A 22,688-nucleotide genomic window follows, 5' to 3' on the forward strand; every position below is an offset into this window, starting at 1 on the left:
GCTAGGCGGTGGCGCAGCAGGTTAAGCGCAGGTGTCACAAAGCACAAGGACCAGCGTAAGGATCCCGGTTGAGCCCCCGGCTCCCCACCTCTGCAGGGGAGTCGCTTCACAGGCGGTGAAGCAGGTCTGCAGGTGTCTATCTTTCTCTCCTCCTCTCTGTCTTCCCCTCCTCTCTCCATTTCTCTCTGTCCTATCCAACAACGACGACAACAACAATAATAACTACAACAGTAAAACAACAAGGGCAACAAAAGGGAATAAATAAATAAAATTTAAAAAAAAATTAAAAAAAAAGAATTCTGTTTTTGGGAGCCGGGTGGTGGCATAGCGGGTTTAAGCTCACATGGCGCAAAGCGCACAGACCGGGATCCTGATACCGGTTGGAGCTCCCAGCCCCCCACCTGTGGAGGAGTTGCTTCACAGGCAGTGAAGCAGGTCTGCAGGTGTCTATCTTTCTCTCCCCCTCTCTCTCTTTCCCATCTCTCTCAATTTCTCTCTGTCCTATCCAACAACGACAGCAATAACAACAATAATAACAACAGTGACGATAAGCAACAAAGGCAACAAAAAGGGGAAAAAAAAGAATTCTGTTTATATGCAACACAGTTCTTGATCTCAAGAAATTCACATTGAGGGATGTGCACATTACATAAAACAATCTACTGTATAGAAAGGTCTCTAATATCAGTGGAAACATGTGGTATGTCTATGATACCCATAGGAAATCAAAATCATTTGAGAAGAGGTAAGTACCCAATGACCTTTAAGAATGTGGGCCTTGTATCTTGAAAAATAATGAGTTTGGACCATTCTAGACAGAAAGCTGATGGACGCTTGGAACACAGAGAGAAATGTATACCATTGTGAAGTTGGCAGATCACAAGTGGTTCTGTAAAACTAGAAATGGGGTGATGGGAGCAAGTGGGGAGCTATGATGCCCCAAATTGTCCAGGATCAGAGGTGATGGTCAGGGAATTTTAACGTTTTTGAAACTATTGAATGCTTTGGGGATCTAACGAAAGCAATTGTACTTTTTCTTTGGGAAGCATCAGATAGCGTGAAGATGAAATATTTTACATCCAAATTTTGGGAATAAGAATAAGGAGAATAGTTTTTGAACATTACACAAACTTGCTATGTGCTTCCCTTTGGAAAATATCAATTGAGATAGCATATACCTCAGACCACAGATGCTTTATTGTTTTACTTGATGGTGGCAGCTAGTGCCCTTGATACATTTCAAATATTTTACTGCATTTACTTAAGGGTTGGGAAGTGTATGTGATTGTGTAGACATTTTTCTATTTATAATTTCCTTGTCAAGATTTTGAAGCAAAATCAGAGAAAACTTCTTATCAATCCCCTAATGCTGAAACAATTGTGAAGTTTTTGCTAGAGTCACCTAATCTGTGAAATGGTGCTACTCACATGGAATTGAGAGGATCACGTGAACTCATCCATGTAAAGCACCAGCCCTGGGTTTACAGTCAGTACAAACTCAATAGTTATTAGCAGTTTATACTGTCATCAGAGTATGGAAAACCTGAGGAAAAAAAATGTCAATAATATACGTTTCTTTATGGAATCGAATGCTCCTCACAAATAGTTGAATTTCTTTATTGATAATGGGAATAGTCCTTCATTATTTCTTATATAAATGTTTGTGTGGGTCCATGTGTGCTGGATCTTCATGGATCATTTCTTTGGAAATAAACTTCCTTAACTGAAATACCCTTCACTGCTCTGACTAAATTCTTCTCAGTGATAGGTTAGTTTCATTGCATATTTTCTGTATTAAAGAACAGCAGCGATGCAGTTAAGTTAACTAATTAATATTATGTGCCTTTTTCTTTTTCTTTTTTTTTTTGTACAGCTTCTAATATTCATTGGGGAAATTTTCCTCGTTAAGAGACTCTGACAAGGCCAGTTGGCCTAAAATTAGATCCAGCAGCTGTGTTTTGAATCAAGGCCCCACATGTGCACTGCACACTCTTTTCCTGCTGTGCCTGTCTGCAGCTTTCTCTTGCTTCAGGGAGCAGCAGCATTTTTGGGGTGAATTTTAACAGCCATGTTTTTCTTGGTCCGACCAGAAAGGTGCTTCTGAGCAGTCATATATCATACTTGTTTACATTTATGAAATGTTGAAATCAACAACAAAAGAGCTATTAGTTTATTTTTAAAAAACCACCCTCAACTATAAATTTTAACTCAAGATAAATTTTAACACCTGAAGATTTTAGCCTTCACCCTTCTCTCTCTCTCAACTCCCATTCTTCAGTCAGTATGAGAGAATATATTTCAAAAATAAAACCTTGAAGCTAAGTTCAAGGAATTAGATCACTATTATACAAAATTGCTACCAAATCAGTTCTTTTAAAGAAAAAAAAAAACATTCCCTGCTTATTTTTGGCATTTTTGACAGCTAGAATTTAGGTTTAGTCTTATCAGTTTATATTCATGAGTCTTTATTAAACAGAGCCAATTTTTATAGATTCTGGTTGCTTTGTGTGTTTTCCCCTACTGTTTGGTTAATAAACATTTTTTAAAAGAATATATTCATATACACAACATTATCATGATTCGGTTTAAGTATCTGTGGTTATAAGTGCACTTCATTTCACCTAATTAAGTTATTTAGTCATTTACACATTAGCAATGTACTACGTATTCCACTTTCACAGGAACTTATTTTAATTATAGCCGCAGTTCTGTTCTGCTCCATTATATCCATAGATCAAGCTGAATAATAACAGTCTTAAAGCCATATGCTAAAAGTGATTATAGGTCATTAAGGCCAAATTAAGGTAACATTTCTGATGGCCACAAGCGGAAGTCTAACTAACAATTACTTTTTTCTTTTGCTTTGGGGAACTCATTCTATTTGGCTTTGATGTTGACAATCTCATAGTTGAATGCCTAGTATTTGGCATGTGTTGGTAGTTGCTTTGATGATGCTAATTTTTGGGGGGTTGGGGAGATAGATACGAAACATAATTTTATTTATTCAGAACTCTCTAGCCAGTGAACTTATTCTCATCTTTCAACAAAATTTTCATTTTCTTTATCCCTCTCTCTTCTTATTCATAATTAAGAGTCAAGTAGGCTATCAGTTTTCCCAATATGGAAATATGAAAATTAGAATGTGTTACAGCCCCACCAATGTGTCCTAGAGCTCTGCTTCCCCAGAGGCCTTCCTCACTAGTTAAAGAGAGACATAGGCTGGGAGTATGGATCGACCTGTCAACACCCATGTTCAGAGGAGAAGCAATTACAGAAGCCAGACCTTCCACCTTCTGCATCCCTCAATGACCTTGGGTCCATATTACCAGAGGGTTAAAGAATAGGAAAGCTGTCAGGGGAGGGGATGAGACAGAGTGGGAATTGTGTGAAGCTGTACCCCTCTTATCCTATGGTTTTGTCAATGTTTCCATTTTATAAATAAAAAATTAAAAAAAAAGAAAATTGGAATGTGTTTTAAAATACAGTTTTTTAAGTGAAAATAAAAACAGGTTGTATCACTTAGGAGTGATGCAGATAGTTGTAGTATATCCTTTTGATGAAATCTTTAACATAATGAGAACAATAATCTGGATTTTAATGAGTTATTTTGATTTGATTGTCTTAAAACCTTTTTTTATTTTCAAAAGAAAAGGAAGGATATCTTTTAGACATATTTGTGACTTAAGGATGTGTGATCTAACTTTTATTAGTTTTCCTCTTGGAAAACTAATGTGTGTGTGTGTGTGTGTGTGTGTTAAACATGGCAAGATTACAGTCTGTAGTTCAAGACCACACCTATCACCAAAGTTCTGTGTCTGCACCCTTCTGCCTTCCAAAGATAACCACCGTAGTTCTCACATAGTCTTAGAAACTGTTAGCTTCTGTGGAAATGCATAGCTTTTTATGAGAATAAATTATTCTGGACTACTTTGTTGACTAGTTAAGCATAACTTGGGGGATTTTTTTTTTTAAAGAATCATTATTAGCCATCCAGTTTCATAAACTGCTTGAAATCAGTATGATTTCAATTCTAAAACTACAATGAAAATTTGTACTTTATTAATTAGCTTACTGCGTACTAGATTGGTGAAAATTTCTCATGTGTTCTGGTTTGAAAGATTTAGGAAAATTAGACAAATGTCACTGTGGTTGATGTGGAATCTTTATATTTTGCTTGGAAATAAAGTTTCCACTATTCCATATGCTGAAAGTACATTCCCAGTCAAATCTATCTGTATATACCAGTATAGAAATGGGCTGTTTATAGTAAAAAGAGGGGAAAATAGGTGCTAGGGAGCTGGCTCAAGGGGTCATTGTGCACTTGATCATTGTTTGAGGCAGAGTCCAATCCCTGGCGCTACAGGGGGACACTGGACCCAAGTGGGTCTTCCTGGATTATGGAACAGTGCTGTGGCATCTCATGTTCGCCTCTCTGTCTCTATTTAAAAAAGAAAAAGATAAAACGTGGGTCAGCTGGTGGCAGAGAAGGTTAAGTACACATGGGGGGAAGTGCAAGGACCAGCTCAAGGATCCTGGTTCGAGCCCCTGGCTTCCCATTGACAGTGGTGAGGGGTGAGGGGTAGTGGTGGGGGGCTGGGAAGGTTTGTGGTGGGGGGTGCATCACAAGTGGTGAAGCAGGTCAGCAGGTGTTTATCTTTCCTCCACTTTGTCTTCCCCTCTCGATGATTTCTCTCTGTCCTATCCAACAAGGGCAACAAAATGGGAAGGAGCCTCTAGGAGCACAGCATTCATACTGCAGGCACCTAGCGATAACCCTGGAGGCAAAAACAAACAAAAAACAAGATAAAACAAAAAATAAAACAGAATAAAAGTTGATCCCTAAATTGCCTCACCCATATCAGGCCATGCATTCATTCTCTGCACCAAATTAAAAAAAAAAGGAGAGAGGAAGTAAGAATCTGTGTCGACATTTTATTTTATTGTATTGGCATTTTGAAAAGAAGTACAAGAAACAAAAGTGATTACCACAGTAGAATTGGGGAGGGAGTAAAGAGTTATATGGTGGGGATCGACTTTCCAATGAGCAGAATAGCTTTTGCAGTGCAGAGATCTCCTCTGCTTCTTCAAAGTTTGTGTTAATGGCACTTTGCTTTTATTATAGACCTACATTAGCACCTGGTTTTGTGACAACAGATTTAGAAAAAAAAAGAAAAAGCACCTCATCTGGAGGCAGTCCATGCTCTAGTAGTTAGATTGGCTGCCTTCTGGGGAAATCCTCCAACTCCCCTCCCCCTCCCCCTCCCCTCCCCCTCCTCTTCTTCCTCTTCTTCCTCTTCTTCTTCTTCTAATGTTTATTCCCTTTTGTTGCCCTTGTTGTTTTATTGTTGTAGTTGCTGTCATTGTTGGATATTATTATTGTTGTTGCTATAATTGTCAGACAGGACAGAGAGAAATGGAGAGAGGAGGGGAAGACAGAGAGGGGGAGAGAAAGATAGACACCTGCAGACCTGCTTCACCACTGTGAAGAGACTCCCCTGCAGGTGGGGAGCCAGGGGCTTGAACCGCCATCCTTAAGTCGGTCTTTGCGCTTTGTGCCACCTGCGCTTAAGCTTAACCTGCTGCGCTACCGCCGACTCCCGGGAAACTACTTTCTTTAAGTTGTGTACCTAACATGTTATTCCTGCCTTTATTGTATGTCGGTGTTATTTTAGGTTCTGTGTATCATTTGATAAGATTTTGGTAGGTTATTATTTTTTTTAATGTGGAAACACTAAAATTTCTTTCCTACATTAATTAGTAATTGCTTTTTCACTTAATGCCATGTCTGCTTGTCGAAAGCTTCGTAGGAAGTTTCTCCTTTCAGATAGTGGAAAAACTCGTTTTTTGAGCTCTTGAAGGTTTGAATGTACTTTCTCTAATTATATTTAGATTTTTGGAAACTAGAAAATATTTGATTGCCATTAAAACTTTTAAGTAGATTTTGAACTGTTTTGCTTAGAAAAAAAAAATTTTTTTCCCCTCAGAGCAGTGCTCACCTCTGGTATTAGGGATTGAATCTGGGACTTTGGTGCCTCAGGCATGAAAGTCTCTGCATAACCACTGTGCTATCTCCCCCACCCTAGAATTTCAATCATAAAATATAATAATTTACGAGTGCAGTCATCATTTTCCCATTATTGTAATTTTTAAAAAATATTAGTTTTGGGCCAACTTAACTTACTGGTTGGGTGCTCTTTAAGCATAGATGTGTCAGTACTAAAAATCATATAGGAGGGAGCCGGGCGGTAGCGCAGCGGGTTAAGCGTAGGTGGCGCAAAGCACAAGGACCCGCGCAAGAATCCTGGTTCAAGTCCCCGGCTCCCCACCTGCAGGGAGTTGCTTCACAGGTGGTGACGCAGGTGTCTATCTTTCTCTCCCCCCTCTGTCTTCCCCTCCATTTCTCTCTGTCCTATCCAACAACAACCGCAACAAAAATACCTACAACAATAAAACAACAAGGGCAACAAAAGGGAATAAATAAATATTTAAAAAAATATATAACCCAGTTGATAAAATAGGTATAGTTCTTAAGCACTGTGCCGGAATAAAGGATGTGAAATATAGGACATTGTGTGGGGGTGGGGGGTGGGGGGTGGGGGGTGGAGGGTACTATTCTGGAAAGCTGCTTAACCCTTTAAAAAGAAAAAAGATGGGGTCGGGGTGGTGGCGCACCTGGCTGAATGCACTCTTACAATGTTCAAGGACCTGGGTTCGAGCACCTGGTGCCCACCTGCAAGGGGAAAGCTTTGCAAGTGGTGAAGCAGTGCTGCAGGTATTCTGTTTTTCTCCCTCTCTATCACCCCCTTCCCTCTTGATTTCTGGCTGTCTCCATTAAATAAATAAAGATAATAAAAAAAAGTTGATAAAAAAGATTAAATAATTTGGAATTTGTAAAGAAATCACATTGAGAAATAAAGGTATATAAGCTTACTTAACTATTAATGATACAGATTACCCTGCAAAGAATTACAATCAGCGTTGTTAATGGTAGAAGACATGTGCAGTTAATAAGGACATTACTTCTCATTTGGGGTTATGTTGGCCTCTCATTTATTAATATCTGCTTAAACTACAAATAGAACTCCATTTTTTGCCAGACTTGTTGTCACAAGACCCAGTCTCTAAAGAGAAATATCGTTGATGGAAAGCCAGAAAGAGTAAGTAGATGTATTCGGGCTCACAGGCAGTCCATTAATTTGCTCAAATTAAATATTATCTTTAAATATTGAAAGGTTAAATGTACACTGATAATGGATTTAGACAGCTATTAAGCTGTAATTGCTTTCTAATGCAGTTACTAAAAGACATTTGATATAACATATTGGGAAAGAAGGATTAGGGACTTTCTCTTCCTCAGCTTTAACTGAGAGTTTTATAGCTTTGTTTCTGGCAGTTGTAGCAATTGGATAACACCAGTTTTTATGAGAATGCACATGATATATATAAAATATTCAGCAGGCAGGTGGTTGAGGGACTGCATTTTGTACAGTGTATTTAATGTTCATTGTTTTATTTTTGCAAATTTGCAACACCAGTACTATCAAGACGACCCTCTATCACAAATATTTCTCTACAAAATTCAGAGTTGTGAAGATGTTACCAGCTTATGATTTCAATCCATCTAAGTTGGATTGCTCTGTTTTGTACTCTGAGGAGAGGGATACACTAGTGACCAAATTAATTTGAGAATTTTTCAGTCGGCTGGAGAGTTCCATCTAGTACAGGTAGTCATACTACCATACATGGCTTTCATTGGCTGTATAGGCAGCTTTCTTCTTAGTATTCATATTGTTTGAATTTATAGGATGGTGTTCTGTAGCAGTTTTACAGGTTGTATTTTTGGTGTTAAATTTCTAGGTTTAACACATTATTACTATTACCCTAGAATACATGCTGATCTAGTCAATCACTTGTTCCTGAAGTTCGGTGGAAAGACAGAACACCTTTGGAAAGGAATCATAAAGGAGAGCTAGCTCTTCAAAAAATCCCCCTCCCTTGTGAATTATTTAAACATCACTGAAGTAAGTAGAAGTATGCTGTAGGAAAAGATAACCTGCATTAACATATCAGAATAAAGTGGTTTTGAATGAAAAAAAAGAGGAAAAAAATACCGTGCGGTCGATCCCTGTCACCCACCAGATCTTTGTATTAGTAGAAGCCTCTGCTGTTGGCTACTCTAAACTGTTTAATATTAACATTTGGCTTTAGCTTTTCTTTTTTCTTTGCTTCTTTCTTTTCTTCCTCCTCCTCCTCCTACTTCTTTAAATAATTCACCATGGTTTCACAAACCATTATCAAGGAATAAGTATGTGAAGGTTTGTTCTGGGCCCTGGCCAGGTCTAGATTCTCGGTACCGCCAAGATCATTTGTGACACCCCCTGCAGTTGGGCACACAGTGTTGCACATTGCTGCCTGGTGTGTCACCTGCACAGAAAGATGTATTAGTAATCCTGCTATCCGTGGAACTTTCAGGGTACTTCACAAGAGTGTGTGTGTCTTTACTTGTTAAGAAAAAGAGATATTTTGAGAAAACCAGAATAGTGTTCAACTCCCACAGAAGGTGAGTACCACGGATTGAACCTGTGACCTTTGCGGCATCAGGTATGCAAGTTGATGCTTTAATGGAATAAACTATTTATGCAGCCCCACAACTAAATTTTGACATGTTTAGACCTTCAAAAATAGTTGATTGCTTTAGTTTTACAAATGAGCAGCTATCTTCAGTATAAACTCTTCATGAGTCATTTACCTAATTTACAGTGGGTACATATACATAAGGCAAAATATTAGAAGAATTGCAGTTATCATATGATCACACATGAGTTAATGTTTTATTAACCATTTCATTAGAATTTCCTTTTTAATTATCTTTATTTATTAGAGATATCTGGAAGTCAAGAGGAAGGGGGAGACAGAGAAGGAAAGAGACAGAGAGACACCTGCAGCACTGCTTCACTAAAGCTTGCCAAGCTTTCCCCCTGCAGGTGGGGACCAGGGGCTCGAACCTGGGCCCTTGAGCATTGCAACACGTGCAGTCACCCAGGTGCGCCACAACCTGCTCCCCGCATTAGTATTTCTAAACTGATTTTTTTCCCACACTGAAGTTAAAAGAATAGGAAATCAAAATTTAAAATTTATCTGAGGTAGTTTAAGTCTAGAATGTAATTGCATTGCTCATAAGAGTGTAATGCACTCATATCTGTGACCTTTTAAGGTGGAATCAGGGTGCTCTCTTCTAGATATGCTATGCCAACCAAAATTTTCAACAGAGCTTTAATTTTCATTAATGCTACCTGATAAATCTTTACAAATTCTTAGCCATTGTGTACATACTTTTTATATTTAGATAATTTTCTAAAAATGTTTCCTTTCTTCCTCCCTCTCCTTTTTTCCTTCCTTCCTTCCTTCCTTCCTTCCTTCCTTCCTTCCTTCCTTCCTTCTTTCCTTCCTTTCTCCCTCCCTCCCTCCCTCCCTCCCTCCCTCCGTTCCTTCCTTCCTTCCTTCCTTCCTTCCTTCCTTCCTTCCTTCCTTCCTTCTTTCTTTGCTTATTTTTGCATAGAGACAGAAATTTAGAGGGGAGGAGGAATTAGGAAGGGAGAGACTTGCAACACTGCTTCACCAATCCTGCAGCTTGCCCACTGCATGGAGACTAGAGGTTTGAACCTGAGTCCTTGACATTTAATTACTTTTATAGTTCATTATTTTCCTTATGTATATTCAAACTTTTAATACTAAACTTGATGAATATATTTTGAGATCAGACCTACCTTTCCTCCCCTTTCTTACTTCCTCTTATCTCTTCTATCATCTCTCATTTGTATTTTTTTTTAGTAATTTTGTAAAGTTTAAAAAAATTATTTTTTTTATTATTGGACAGACAGAGAAATTGAGAGGGGAGGAGGAGATAGAGAAGGAGAGAGACACCTGCAGTTCTGCTTCACCACTCGTGAAGTTTTCACCTGCAGTTGGCCACCAGGAGCTTGAACCTGGGTCCTTGCACACTGTAAAGTGAGTCCTCAACCAGGTGCACCATCACCTGGCCCCTTGGTATTCTTTATGAGAAGTAAATGTAAAAATTGAGTTCCACTGACTGGAACTTGATATTGTCTGAGATTATCACTTCCTATGAGTTTACTTTTACATCTACATGTTTAATACAGTTTTAAATCTTTGATATTCTCTAAGTATGCTGAGAGCAACCAGTAACTTTATGCCCAAAGCAGTGAATATTATGATGTACTGCAATATTACTCATTCTTGATATTTACTTATCCACTGTGTACACAATGGACTGTAGAGCTTCATAAACTTTTCCACTCAAACTAAAGACAGAAAGTAAATACATAAACAAAGGGTGCTTGGAAACTTGGCTGAAAGTTGCCATCCCAAGCTTGAGATTTATTTGCATACTGGTATAAAAATAGCCACGAAGCTGAATCTCAGGGAGATGTCTGATGTTGAGTGTTTATCTCTGTTGTACTGTATTCCAGGACATCCTTTCCATGTAACCAGATGAAAACTCGTTTTAAAGCTCTGCTCTAGGGTGATCATAATAGCCTGCCTGGCATAGTGGATGCTTTACCTGAGCCAGCCTCAAGCCTGGCCTCCAGCACACTAAGGGAAACTTGAGTGCTGTGGTGTGTCTTAGCCTGTTCCTATCTGAGAAAGTCTACCAAGTGCAGTGGAGTCCTGACAGCAACAAATTATTGGGTATATTTGGTAAATTTGTATAGTAGCAGACATTATTCATTCTATCCAGCTCAGTCTTCACACCTGTAAGATACAGGAGTTTTTTAATCCCCTCCTTTTTTTTTTTTTTGATTCTCCAAAGCACTCACTGCTCAGCTCTTGTTTATGGTGGTGCTTGGAATTGAACCTGGCAATTCAGTCTCCAGCATGAAGATCATTTGCATAATCATTATGTTGTCTCCCCAGCCCAGGAATGGCTTAATTTGAACAGTTTATCAGAAGCAGACACTATTTCTCAAATGAAATTCAGACAGTAGACTTAGGTTAAGAGGATGCTAAGTGACCACCACATGTAACATTATTTTTTTCACAATTACCCAAATACTTCTGTTGATTACAAATGTAGAATTTTACTGTCTGAGTTATTCTTATAAAAATAATATGTGCCTTTTCATATGAAGAGCACTTGTTACGTTACTAAACAGTCAGAATTCTTTGGGGGGGGGAATATGAAAATCTATGCCTGAAACAGCATTTAACACCCTGCATTCTTCCCCCCACCCCACCTGTGACTTTTGTTTGGAGTAGGACATCCAAATGTGAGCAGTGAACAAGTAGAGAGAATGCCCTGGAAGTTTTGTGCTCTGCTTGGCATGTACTATGATTGCTTCTCTTGCTATGTCATTCATTTCCGATTTAAATATCTAATGAGTCTCATCAAACAACATTTAAACTTTCTATGAGATCCTGTAAGTGTTCCTCTAGATCATATTATGTGTAACAATGGCTGAAATGAGCTTCAGTGGAGAGGCTGCAGTTCAGTCTGTGGGTTCTGCAGCTGTTTGTGATGGCGGTGGAACACGTCAATTGAACTGCAGTCATCCGGTTTGTGGCATTGTGCCCATTAAAGGATGTATAAAAGCAGTATCACTGGTGCAGTATCACTGGTATAGCACGCTTTATTTCTGCACCATTCTCAGGTTCAGCACTAGTATGTTCTGTGGCCTGGACTTTTCTTATTTTAAAAAGATAAAACTTACCACATTAATGTTGTGCTGGTAGCACGAATGAAATCAGTCAAGAAGTGCCTCTTTAACATTTGAAAAATTGGTTACAAGCTGGTAATTAATTTATTTTAAAGTAAATTAACCTTGGGACTGACACAGAGTGAAGTAACTAATTTTCTAAGATAAATGTAAAGTCTTTTCTGTGTCATAAATGTCGGAATCAAACCTAAATTATTTATAACATTAATGACCTTAATTTTATTCATAAGCCATATTCAGTGTAACAGAAATTTAATTTAGTTTAATTTTAGCCATTATTTCTAAGGGGAAACTGGTGGAGGACACTCTGGGAATAAAAAGATGGGTGTACAATAGTTCATGACCTCACAAAGCTTTCATATAGCATGACTTGGAGGAGTGAGTATGAATAAATATGGATGCCAGTTCAAATAAGGCATTGAAGGTGGATCAGCTAAGTGGAGGTACTTGGGATGTACAAGTCCTTAGTCAATTTTCGTCAGTGACTGTTGAAGATGTGTTAAACAATTACCTTTGAGGGCAGGGGTAGATAGCGTAATGGTTATGCAAAAAGAGACTCTCACTCCTGAGGCTCCAGAGTCCCAGGTTCAATCCCCTGTACCTCCATAAGCCAGAGCTGAACAGTGCTCTGGTTAAAGAAAAAAAAAAAAAGAATAACCTTTGAATTTCAGTTCTTTGCATGCCATCAGGAACTTCCTGAGAACTGACTGAAAATGGTGGTTGCCATTTGATGTTGTTTAGTCTTAACACCATACTACTCAATTCACCATAAAATATGTGTGTGTGTGCGCGCACGCGCATTCGCGCGGGCGTGTGCGTGTGTGTGTGTGTGTGTGTGTGTGTGTGTGTATGTATATACACACACACACACACACACACATTTCCCTTTTATATCGGGCAAAGTGAAGTCATAAGTCTATTTTTCCTTTCCTCTGTTTTTTTTTTCCATTTAATTTTTTTTTCTCATCTTATTTTCACAACGGGTTTTTGAGAAGGAGACTATGCTATAAAGAGAACTTTAGGTCAAAAAAATAATTGTGATGTTAACCCATCTGCAGGGGAGACAGTGAAAGATAACCTCAGAGGTGAAGAAGAATTGAGCCAGAGAAGCACTAGAAGTTTTTGGGGGAGATAGAAGACATGAGAACGAGGTCTATGCTTGAGACAGGTAGGAGACCTGAGTAGTGGTAGAATGGCTGTGTTCTAGATCTAGGTGGTGTAGCCTCAAGCCGGGCTCTTGGGGAAAATTTTCTTCTCTCATCTGTTTGCTCATTTGTAAAATGTGTGAGAGCAATAGCACCTACATCATGAATTTGTGAAGAATAAGTAAACTAATCCATAATAATTATCCCAACAATAGATATAGTGTCATATGTTTAAAAAAATTAATAAATCACCCTAAGGATATTAACTATTATTGGTTTTATGAATCACACTATGGAGCACTAGATTGATTTTGGGAGCAAAAGCCATAAAGAAAACAGTTTTGTTATTGGATTTTGATCACAACTAAGTGGAGAGAGAATGGGTATTTCTTTCAAAACCATGCAGTGTTCATCACTGAGCAAAGAGGTTTTTGGGGATAATCATAATGATTTTGGTTCAGATATTTTACAGAGTTGGGCATATAATGTATACTTAATTCAGGCCTTTTTTTATTGGAATCAGTGAAAAGGGACACATAAAGATTTAAGAGGAGGGGGACATCCTTTTCTCCACAGCTGGTCATGAGCCCAGTATAGTTGGCAGTAGAATGGATTGTTTGGAATGTGTTCCTAAAATTCTGTAATTTAATTTTCATTATTTATATAGCAGTCAGTATACATGGCACTTTACTACTCACGTGTAAGACCAAGTTTCTGGCCTGTGTTATTCCACCAAAAAGGATACTGAAATAAAAATACTTTACTAAATTAACTGCCAGTTGTATGTGGTACCACCATGGACTCCTGTATCCTAGGAATAGGGGGATCATATTGGAGGTGAAATAAGGAGTGATAAGCTGGAATAAAGAGTGCTGGATTGGGGAGGGCATCTATGTTATACTACATTTCAGTCCCTATCTTTGAGAAGTTCAGATAAACAAATTTTTAAATACTGAAGTTAGAGACTATAGTAAGCAAGTTTAATGCTTCAGTGTAAGAGGAAACTATTAAAACATTTTTACCCCTCATGTATCATGTGCTCATTTCATTGTCTTTACTTTGAAAACACAAAGTAGAAAAGGCATCTGATGTGTATCCTACAAACCTTTCAACATATAATCTGGAGAAACAGTGTCTCATAGGAAGTGCTTTAAGTCAGAAGGTCTTATTTAGGGATCGCTATGAATAGTGTTTATACTTCTTGAGCAGAACTATGTCTAGTTTACTATACTGACCGATTTATTTGATTTTATTGATCTCTGATTATAGTTCGTGGCGTTTGAAAAATTCATCCCAGACAGGTACAAGCTACCAATAATACTGTGTTGCAAGGGGCAGAAAAGGTAGTTTCAAATTGATTTTGCAGCTGTCAATAGAGTAAAAAAGATACTCTTGAGATTGGAAAGAGGTGTCATAATGGAGGGGAGTAAAAGTTGATTCAGCATGTGCTAACAAACCACTAGGAAGCAGACAGAATGAATTATTCTGAATTCGTTTCTGCGCAAGATCCCTTTAGGGTTACAGAATCTAATTATTTTACAAATCATTTAAGTTGCTGACCACAACTCTGAGAATACCACCTATCTGGGTATAAAAAGATGTTGAGTGGGGGTCGGGTGGTGGCGCAGTGGGTTAAGCGCACGTGGCGCAAACGCAGGGACCGGCATAAGGATCCCGGTTCGAGCCCCTGGCTCCCCACCTGCAGGGGAGTCGCTTCACAGGCGGTGAAGCAGGTCTGCAGGTGTCTATCTTTCTCTCCCCCTCTCTCTCTGTCTTCCCCTCCTCTGCATTTCTCTCTGTCCTATCCAACAACAAAGCAACGTCAACAATGGCAATAATAACCGCAATGAGGCTGCAACAACTAGGGCAACAAAAAGGGGGGAAAATGGCCTCCAGGAGCGGTGGATTCATGGTGCAGGCACGGAGCCCAGCAATAACCCTGGAGGAGAAAAAAAAAAAAAAAGATGTTGAGTATCTTCTTCCCTGAGATGTCATTTCAGAATGGAAGAAAAGAAAGTCACAGATCCACATGTTAATCATTAAACCAAACACAATTTGCCCAGTAAATCATTTCACACATTTTCTATTTCAAGAAATTAGTATTCAAATCTTAACCTAAATTTTACATATTCACATTTCTTCACATCACTCAGACTTGTTTAGATTACTGAGCAGAGGAAGAAGTTCCTCTGAATGTACTGTAGATCATCTAGTTGGGGAGAAGGGACTGGTAAGGTCCCACAACCTGGTTCCAGCTCACTGATTGCAAAGTAAAGTGTGAACACCTTGGCATCCTCTGGGTATTCAAATTCTGATCTCAATTGATAAAGGAGTTGTTATTTTAAACCCTAGTGCTTGTTTTCACACATCACCAAATCACTTCACAAATGGCATTTTGTTTTCCAAAGAGAGCTGGGACCACAGCAGCAGGTCAGAAAGCATGGATTTTATAGCATTGTTTTTCAGCCTGTTTTGGTTTACTTGAATTTCTCTATGAAAAAAGTTTCTCCATAAGTTTTTCAAAGAGAGCATCAAAAAAAGATGGCCTAGGAAATGTTAATTCCTTTAAAAATATAGGTGAAGGCAAAGCTTTGTGAGGGAAGTTTGCACCTGTTTAAGTTTTTTTTTTTAATAGCCTCCTTAGGAGCTCCACTAATCCTTAAATTCTTCATGCAGTGGGTATAAATAGACCCAAGAATCCTCCTGGATGGCTAGCTGTATATTAACTAAATCTACAGGATGTCAAAGCAAGTTGAAATTATAAAACTACTGACATCAAACTGTCTCACTATAAATATAAACATAGATGTTGGTTTGACAGAACTTAGATTTACAGAATAATTTACAGTATGATTCCAAAATGCACCAAGCCGTAGCCTGGATCCTCAGAGAAGTTCTGTTGTAGGGTATTTATTATTTTATACTGTCATATTTTTAAAAGAGTCAACACTGACCACCTTGGATGGGAAAAGTGCACTTCAGTTGAAGTCTCACTTTTAGATGGCAGTCCAGCCTGCTTTGTTTCAGCAAAGGTGTTTGAAGTTTAAAAATTGTAAAAGTGGATTTGTAGTAAAGCCTTGTCTGTTTTAAACTACTGGTGACTCAACAGCTGTTGAGGATCCGGCTGGAATCAGCGTGGAACTTTGGAGAATGTTTCTCCAGGAGCTGGAACCTGATCCTCCCTCAGACCACACAATGTAGGATCTGTGCTTCTCTCTCTCTGTGATTATTTCCCTTTTCTTCATTTTTTTTTCTCCTCTTCACTTATTCTGATTGATGGAAACACGTGCTGGGAGCTTTCCCTGACATTCTTTCCAAACACTGAAAGTATGAAATGTTATGGTGGTGCTATGTCTATTTTTGAAAGTAAGGCTGTTAATGTAAAGCCTATGTTGTTATATTGGGATGAATTATAATGGTGATATTATTACAGCCTTCAAAGCTGAAAATTTATTATTTTTCTCACCTACTTTTGGCCGCTGATATTTGATCATAGGAACATGCTGAGCATCTGGTTAATTTGGGGCCGCTTATTATATTGTCGAGTCTCCAAAGTTAGATTTCTGTCTTCTTCAAACCTTCCCTAGGACCCCTTTTATTATTGAAAGACAAATAGAAATATAATCTGCAACAGTCTGCTTCTTGTTTGCCAGCCACTCTCATTATTAACACTCACAATGAAGGTATTTTTGTGAACATTAACACTGATTCTTGAAGTTACAGTAAGGACCGTGCTGTCTGTTGGAACAACTCACCCTGGTGCCTTTTCACTTTGAAACATTTAATTCATAGTTATTCCTATGTTGAGATCTCTTTTTAAATGTTAAGCAGCTTTTTATGTATGAGGCCACACTGGCTTTAAGAATTCAACAGAAATCAGTAGTAAGCAGTGTGAATTTCTGAATGTAACTCAAGATCTTAAGTTATGAAACAAATTAACCTGTAGGTGAAATGGTTTTTATAGTTTGTCTTGCTTGCTTATGGGTAATTTAGGCTCCTCACATGTAGGTTATGTCTCCTATATATGTCTCCTCATCATTGCTGTATCCCTTGTTCTGGGATATTGTCTGGCCCAAAGAAGTTATTTAACTATTAGTCACTGAATGGGTAAATGAAAAGGTGAGTGGAAAAATGAAGTGCTTGATTTAAAAGCAATATTTATTACTTGGGCACCTGTTGCTCGATTGGAAGATTAAACTAGTCATAAATTTTTTTTTAAAGTTTATGTGTGGTGATGTGTAGGAGAATTATACACAGTATCAGAATTAATACAGTGTGCCAAGCGCATTTCACATAGAAATACATATGATCTTTATAAACATTTTGTGAGTCAACAGCTATTACTATCCTTGATTTACAGATGGGGAAACTTGAGACACACATAGCCTAAGTCATTTCATTCAAGAACATTTTATTCATTTATTTGTTAGGACTGAGAAAAAATGAGAGGGGTAGAGGAGAGAGAGAGGGAGAAAGAAAGGGAGACACCTGTAGCACTGCTTCACTGCTTGTGAAGCTCGGGGACTGGCGGCTTGAACTTGGATCCTTAGGCACTTTGATGCCTGCACTTGCCAGGTGTGCCACCACCTAGCCCCCTAAGTAATTTTTTCAAGGTCCTGGGGTTTTGATTGACTGCGCTGAGCCTGATTTTGAAGGTGAACGGTGTGATTCTAGGTCTTCAGCTGTGATCATGACCCCACTGCCTCTAGCACAGGGACAGTCTGTGTATATTTTGCACTTATAAGAAACTATGCTACTCTTTCAAGGTTTGAACTTTATTTTTTGAAAATTCTCTTGTATGAAACCTCTGAGCACTGAGCTCATCATTTTTGCCCAATCTTTTGAGCTGACTAATAGGTGTGTGTGTGTGTGTGTGTGTGTGTGTGTGTGTGTGTGTGTTGTGTGTTGGTCCCACTATGAAATACTGGATTTTGACCCTCAGCAACAGGTGATTGAACTCTGCCTCATAGTCAGCTACCTACCTTTAAGAATTTATTTACCAGACATTGAATGTGTTCATAATATAAAATAGAATTGGGTCCTCACTTGTGGTAGCTGAGCATTAAAAAATGTGTATATAGGGCAAGGAGAGAAGCAAATGATTTATTAAAAAAAAAAAAAACCTGCATGGACAAAGTGTGGAATGCTGGATTTGTTTACAATGTAGGTGTTAGAAAGTATCTAGTCCTCCACAGTGGTGAGAAGAGGAGCTAGATTCCTTTAAATCAGGGAAGATCAACTCTAGAAGGAGATCTTTAACCTCTCTGTGGCTCATGTTCTTTCCCTCAGATATAGGGTGACAATAATAATACTTAGCTTTCTAGTGTATTGTTAGAGAGAAATGAGGACTACACATAAACATTTCTGTAAACTGTTTTTACACACAGGAAGTGCTTAATAAATATCATCATCAGAGTTGTCATTTTCCGAATGAAGAAATTGAAACCCAGAGAAATTAAATCATATACAGGAGGTTAACGGAGGTAGCTAATGACAGCGTTACTGGGATATGGACCTATGTAGTCTGTGCTTTTAGCATATTCAATGGTATTGTTGTGAAGTTAGCCTGCACTTGTTAAGTAATAATATATAATTCCATCCTTACCTTGGTTCCTGAATATATGCTGAACTTTTTGCTACCCTTTTATTTTCCTTCTGGGGAATATGTATTGGATTGATCTTAAAAAAAAAAGTGGTTACATATCAACATTAGGAAGAGGGGGAACCCCTTTCCATAATTTTTTCATACATAATCCAGATTTCAAATGTATTAATTTTGCGAATGCCATGGCAACATACATATCTGTTTTTCAGTTCATGAAAGGTATTTTGGGAATTACTGGCTCCTACATGCTTGAACGTTTTTTACCTTTCAGCTATAGAAATACGCTATGTATCCTCTTCATTTGGTGTTTGTGCTTCTATTCAAAATGAGAATAAAAGCAGTTAGTTTTGGGGTTGTAATATTCTTCAGTGAACGGTGGCTTTCTAAAACAGTCACACCTTGACTGAAATGAAAACTCTGCCTTATCATAAAAGATATTCTAATTACTGCATCTAGTTAAATGGGAGAATAAATCACTGGGAGATTATTTTAAGTGCCTTAAATATAATAAAAAAGAATAATGGACGCTGAGCAGCTGACAACTTTGATGAATTCAGATTGGCTGATTTCTGCTGCTTTTTAATGGAAAAGGAGAACATTTTACTTTCATGGTATGTTATGAAAGGTAATGTTTGCTGGAGAAGATAAGGGGAAACTTTATCTTTGATGCGTATTTGCCTTGTACTATAATAGCTTAGCCTAAGCACCCACCTCCTTAAATCTCATTTAATTCTTCCCAGTTGGTCGACAAAGTTATTCCCATTTTAAATCTGAGAAAAATGAGGCTTAGAGAATTTAAATAATTTACCTCAAGGCAAGCAACTGCTAAATAGGATCTGATTGACAGACATACTTACAGGATATGAAATCAGAGCCAATGTCCCTTTCCTCTGTGGCATGTTCCTCATGTCACAGAAATACTAATTTCATCCCACTCAAGTAGAATGGCCACATCCCCTAAAGTGGAGATTTTTTTCAGTCTTTTACAAAATAGGAACAATCAGACCAATAGCAGCATTAAAGGAGAAATAGGGAGTCGGTGAGTAGCGCAACAGGTTAAGTGCATGTGGCACGAAGCCCAAGGACCCGTGTAAGGATCCAGGTTCGAGCCCCCAGCCTCCCCACCTGCAGGGGGCGGGGGGTGTCACTTCACTGGCGGTGAAGCAGGTCTGCAGGTGTCTATCTTTCTCTCCCCTCTTTGTCTTCCCCTCCTCTCTCCATTTCTCTCTGTCCTATCCAACAACGATGACATGAATAACAGCAATAATAACTGCAACAACAATAAAACAACAAGGGCAACAAAAGGGAAAATAAATAAATAAATAAAATTTTAAGTGTACCCCCTTTGGGGAATTAAAAAAAAGAGAAATAATGTATACATTTCTTCTTTTGGGGTTTAAGTATGCAACAAATGAAAAGTGCCTGGAAAATTTTATTTTATTTTACTTATTTTAAATACTTATTTATTGGATAGAAGGAAATTGATAGTGGAAGGGGAGATAGATACAGATAGATACCTGCAGCTCTACTTCACTGCTTGCAAAGCTTCCCCCTGCAGGTGGGAACTGGGGGCTTTCACCTGGCTCCTTGCACCTGGTAAAGTGTGTGCTCAGTCAGGTGTGCCATCATTCGGCCTATAAATTTTATATCTAAAGTATTATTAATAATTGACGTATGATGTGTTCCCAACTGACCAGAATGTAGAGATTTTAGGCTAGAGACAACTAAGTCTTTGTATCTCTAAATTCAAAATGATGGTTATTGAGTTTCTCAGAGTATTCTACAGATTGAGATGGGTATAGTGCTTATAACAATATCATGAATTTTCCCACTGTATTTGCTATCATAAATGTACAACAATCTGAACATAATAGCAATGTTCTTGTGAGAAACTTTATGTGCATGTGTTTCCATATTTATGTGTATAGTTTAGATGGTGATCTGTCTGTAGGAAGGTAAGGCTATAAATGATTGGGCAATTTAATTGGAAGCAAATATTCTTTTACTCTTATATTATGTTGTCTATATAAAAAAGCGTTATTACTGGTAATGTATTTTGTAAACATTTCTCATAGGTATAGTAAATATAAAACCTGTGTTTTTTTATTGCTTCCACATTTATTTGTACCTCTAGTGGTATATTTGGCTACAAGTCTGAGGATTTTTTTCCCTTAAATTTGAAAAAAAAATTGCAAATGATTCCAGATATGTGAAGTGTAGAGATTAGCGCTGCTGTGTGCCACCATGAAAAAAAATAAGCATTTAAAATAATAGACCAGTAAGTTAACTTTTAAATTTCTATGTGGATAGTTGACTCTAATTATATTAAGTATTGCAGTGATGGCATTTATGGAAGGCATACTTACAGAAACTCATAGAGGGAAGAGACACTAATCATTTTCACAGACTTGTGTCAACATCATTTGAAGTAAATTATAAAGTAAAAATTCTTCATATTTTTAAACTTAATTTTGATGAACTTTGGTTATAGATATGCAGAATACTGGATGCAACTCCCCTTTTATTCAGATAAAATGTCTTTACAAAATCTTCGACTGTCAACATTCATTAAAAAATATTTTTGTTTTTGATGCTCAGGCAGTGCATCTGAATCTAAACGAATGGTGGTTTTAGTCTTTCTTAAATGTAGATACAGAAGTATATATGCATTATTACTTCATGGTTTTTCTATTTCTAATTCCCTTAAAAGAAGCCATATTACCTTTTTTTTTTTTTTGGCATATTGAAGAGAGAACTAAGTGTAGGATGGCTAAATGTGCTCTGTAATCAGGGACGAACATGCTATGCTCCCTGTGATCTGATAAGCCCATGAGTTCTTTCACAGTTGCATTCTTTAGTGAGAATACTATTTGTTTTGTAGCAGAATTTTGTGCAGATAAATTTATCTTTCTTGATCTTTTGTAACAAAATATCTACTGGAAGTTATATAACTGTTTTGAAAAAAAATGTCTTTTATTGCTTATCTCTGAGAAATATGATTAGAATAGGTATATATTAAAGCATTTAAAGCACAGTAATAATGTGCCAAATCTGCTGTGGTAGCAATAGTTACTTTTATTAAGAAAAGAGAATTTGATGTTGAAATTATTCACTTGAGATGCACAGTAAGAAAATCTAATACGTTAGATGTACTTATAGGTATCTGTCTTTAAGTATTTATGCCTAACCATATCAAAATGATCATGCTTTTGTAATTTTTTTTAAAAAGTTATTTTCCCTTTTTGCTGCCCTTGTTGTTTTTCATTGTTCTTGTATTTATATTGATGTCGTTGTTGTTGGACAGGACAGAGAGAAATGATGAGAGGAGGGGAAGACAGAGGGGGAGAGAAAGATAGGCACTTCCAGACCTGCTTCACTGCTTGTGAAGCGACTCCCCTGCAGGTGGGGAGCCAGGGGCTCAAACCGGGATCCTTATGCTGGTCCTTGGGCTTTGTGCCAAGTACATGCTTTTGTAATTTATACTATTCTGATCAAGTTAGCTAAATTAGGATAGCATATAAATACTATAAAAAAAGGATTCTTCAATTTGTGATTCCTACATTAAGAATGCATTTTGTAGGCTCTGGGCAGTGGTGCACCTGGGTGAGTACAAGTGTTTCCATGTGCAAGGATCTGGGTTCAAGTTGTGGTCCCCACCTGCAGAAGGGAAGCTTCACAAGGTGAAGTAGTGTTGTAAATGTCACTTTCTCGTTTCCACTCTGTCTCTTCCTTTCTTCTTGATTTCTATCTCTATCCAATAAGTAAATAAGTAAAATTTTAAAAAAAGCAGTTTGCAATATAAGATGTCCTGTAAAGATTAAATGATATTAAAGATAATATCACATATAATGAAATAGTGAAAAGGGCATTTTGAGGCCAGGTGGTGACACATCTGGTTAAGTGCATATATTACCATGTGCAAGGACCCAGGTTTAAGTCCCTGGTCCTCATCTGCAGGGAGAAAACTTCATAAGCAGTGAAGCAATGCTGCTGCTATCTCTGTTTCTGTCTCCCTCTCTAGCCCCCTTCTCTCTCAGTTTCTCTCTGTACTATCAAATTAAGTACAATTAAAAAAAAATCTTTAAAATAAAGAGCTTTTAAACAGCAACTTAGCCGTTTCCTTATAGTTGGAGAAGGCAGCAGGGGATATTTGCATTGCCATTATTACTGACATAGAACTGTCTTTCAAATTCTGTGGTCTTC

General features: G+C 37.8%; 1 protein-coding gene across 12 annotated transcripts in view; it reads left to right on the forward strand.

Annotated features, from left to right (window-relative positions):
• Positions 1–22,688, forward strand: part of TCF4 (transcription factor 4) — a 394,278-nt gene that overhangs the window by 23,166 nt on the left and 348,424 nt on the right. The window lies entirely within an intron of this gene.

This window comes from Erinaceus europaeus, chromosome 15 (assembly GCF_950295315.1).
Source record: "Erinaceus europaeus chromosome 15, mEriEur2.1, whole genome shotgun sequence".
Lineage (NCBI taxonomy): Eukaryota > Metazoa > Chordata > Mammalia > Eulipotyphla > Erinaceidae > Erinaceus > Erinaceus europaeus.